This window comes from Orycteropus afer, unplaced genomic scaffold (genome assembly GCF_000298275.1).
Source record: "Orycteropus afer afer isolate SDZICR_OR568_19922 unplaced genomic scaffold, OryAfe1.0 scaffold00242, whole genome shotgun sequence".
Lineage (NCBI taxonomy): Eukaryota > Metazoa > Chordata > Mammalia > Tubulidentata > Orycteropodidae > Orycteropus > Orycteropus afer.
Window position 1 is genome coordinate 5,146,953 of NW_006921829.1, and position 3,380 is coordinate 5,150,332.

A 3,380-nucleotide genomic window follows, 5' to 3' on the forward strand; every position below is an offset into this window, starting at 1 on the left:
ATTTTTTCTTCAGTTCTTTCAGTTTGAGAAATGCTGAGCGTGTTCTTCCCTTTTGGTTTTCAGACTCCAGGTCTTTGCACATTTCATTATAGAAAGATGTTTACTTGTATTTTATTGATTATGTGAATGCATTCAACTGTGTGGATCATAACAAATTGTGGATAACATTGCAAAGAATGGGAATTCCAGAGCACTTACTTGTGCTAATGAGGAATTTGTACATAGACCAAGAGGCTGTTGTTTGAACAGAACAAAGGTATACTGCATGGTTTAAAATCAGGAAAGATGTGCATCAGGGTTGTATCCTCCACCATACTTATTCAATCTGTATGTAGAGCAAATAATCCAAGAAGCTGGACTGTATAAAGAAGAACTCAGCATCAGGATTGGAGGAAGACTCATTAACAAACTGCAATATGCTGATGACACAACCTTGCCTGCTGACAGTGAAGAGGACTTGAAGCACTTACTGATGAAGATCAAAGACTACAGCCTTCAGAATGGATTATGCCTCCACATGAAGAAAATAAAAATCCTCACAACTGAACCAATAAACAACATCACAATAAATGGAGAAAAGATTGAAGTTGTCAAGGATTTCATTTTACCTGGATTCATAATCAACACCCATGAAAGCAGCAGTCAAGAAATCAAATAATGTATTGCATTGGGCAAATCTGCCACAAAGACCTCTTTAAAATATTTAAGAGCCAAAATGTTACTTTGAAGACTAAGGTGAACCTGATCCAAGCCATGGTATTTTCAATAGCTTCCTAGGCATGTGACAACTGGACAACGAATAAGGAAGACTGAAGAAGAATTGACATATTTGAATTTTAGTGCTGACAAAGATTGAATGTGCCATGGACTGCTAGAAGAATGAACAAATCTGTCTTGAAGGAAGTGCAGCTTAAAAGTGACAATGGCCAGACTTTGTCTTCCATGCTTTAGACATGTTGTCAGAAGGGTCCATTCCTTAGAGAAGGGTGTCATGCTTGGTAAGGTGGAGGGTCAACAATAAAAGGGGAAGACTCAGAATGAGATGGATTGACACAGTGGCTGGGATGATGGGCGCAAGGATGGCAATGATTGTGAGGATGGTACAGGACCAGATAGTGTTTCATTCTATTGTACGTGGGGCGACTATGAGTTGGAACCCACTCAACAGCAGCTAACAACAACAACAAATCTTTTGAAAAGATTCCACAGATCAGTTTGTCCCCATGTTGACTTGGAATGGCTGCTTCTTGAATTTTGCATTAAGACCTTTTGATTTACATTGGCAAGTTTATCCAAAGGCAACAGATGATATTAGTCAGTACCAAACGCCACCTAAGGAACTCTGGTGGTGCAGTGCCTGAGGTATTTGACTGCCAGCCAGAACACTGGTGGTTCAAACCCACCAGCTGTTCTCCGAAAGGAAGATGAGGCAATCTACTTCTGTAAAGATTTACCCCCTTGGAAAACCAACGGGGGTCGCTGAGTCAGAATTGACTCATAGCAGTGGGTTTAGTTTGGTTTTTTAAATGCCACCCGGAACTCTGATGTGTAGTTGTTAAAGCATTGGGATGCTAACCAAAAGGTCAGTGGTTCAAACCAACCAGTTGCTCCGTGGGAGAAAGATGAGGCAGTCTTCTTTTGTAAAGATTTACAGCCTTGGAAACCCTATGGTGGTAGTTCTGTTCTCTCCTATAGGATTGCTATGAGTCAGAATCGACTCAATGGCAGTAGGTTTGGTTTGGTTTGGGGTAAGCACCACCATGTTTGATCAATAAATAACCTGAAGTGATTCTACTGTCCAGCACCATTGCAGCAAGCAAGTCAAGGCCTTCTTTTTTGAGCAAATATAGCAGATTCAGTCTAGTATACACATTTTCATTTGCTATGATTGACCTTAGAAGGGGCAGTTTTGAATGCACTGTTCAAAATCAGGGACCTTCAAATCAAAGATAGTTATAAAACCAAATGGTTTAAAAGAAAACATAGAAGGATTGTTTCCAGACCTAATTTTTAAAATGAATTATTAGATATGACACAAAAGCACTACCACCAAAAGTCTTTATCAATAAAGTGGAAAGACAACTTACATGTTGGGAAAATAATTTGGAGAACCACATATCTGACAAGGATGTAATATACAGAATATAAGGAACTCTGGTAGTGTAGTGGGTAAGGCATTTGACTACTAACCAGAAGGTCAGTGGTTCAAACTCACCAGCTACTGTACAGGAGGAAGATGAGGCAGTCTACTTCTGTAAAGATTTGCAGCCTTGGAAACCCAATGGGGGTGGCTACGAGTTGGAATCAACTCATTGTTTTTTTGTTTTGGTGGTGCAGTGGTTAAAGCATTCAGTTGTTAACTGAAAGGTCAGTGGTTCAAATCTATCAGCCACTTCACGGGGGGAAAGATGAGGCAGTCTGCTTCAGTAAAGATTTATAGCCTTGGAAATACTATGGGGCAGTTCTTCTCTGTCCTATAGGGTCTCTATGAGTCAGCATTGACTCAATGGCAGTAGGTTTGTTTTGGTTTTAGGTATCCAGAATATATAAAGAACATCTACAATTTAACAACAAAAAAACAGCCTAATTTCTAAAATGGGCAAAAAACTTGAATAGATATTTCACCAAAGATGATACACAAATGGACAACAAGCCCATGAAAAGATGCTTGATATTGTTGTGTTTTTGTTGTTGTTGGGTGCTATCAAGTTGATTCCAACTCCTAGTACAACAGAAAGAAGCACTGCCCAGCCCTATGCCATTGTCACAGTTTTCACCAAGTTTGAGCTCACTGATGCAGCCAGTGTCAATCCATCTTGTTGAGGGTCTTCTTCTTTTTCACTGACCCTCTTCTTTACCAAACATGATGTCTTCTAAAGGGGTGGGTCTTTTCTGACATAATCGAAGTACATGAGATGAGGTCTCACTATCTTCGCTTCTAAGGAGCATTCCAGCTGTGCTCCTTCCAAGACTGATTTTTTTGTTCTTCTGATAGTCCAGGTATATTCAATATTCTTTGCCAACACCATAATTCAAATACATCAATTCTTCTTCAGTCTTCTTCTTCAGTCTCTAGCTCTCACATGCATATAAGGCTATTGAAAATACCATTTATTGAAACATCTCAATGGATATTCCATCAATTCCTAAAGCCTTGTTTTTCACGAATGCCTTCAGTGCAGCTTGGACTTATTCCTTCAATGTCATTGTTTCTTTTTCTGTTTTGTTTTTGTTTTTAATTTTATTTTTATTTGGGTGAAGATTTACAGAGTAAATTCACTTTTCATACAGCAGTTCACATAATATACTTTGTCTCATGTCATTGACCAAAATTTACAATGCAACAGCTCCCCTCCCACTTCCTCCCCATAGTTACCTCT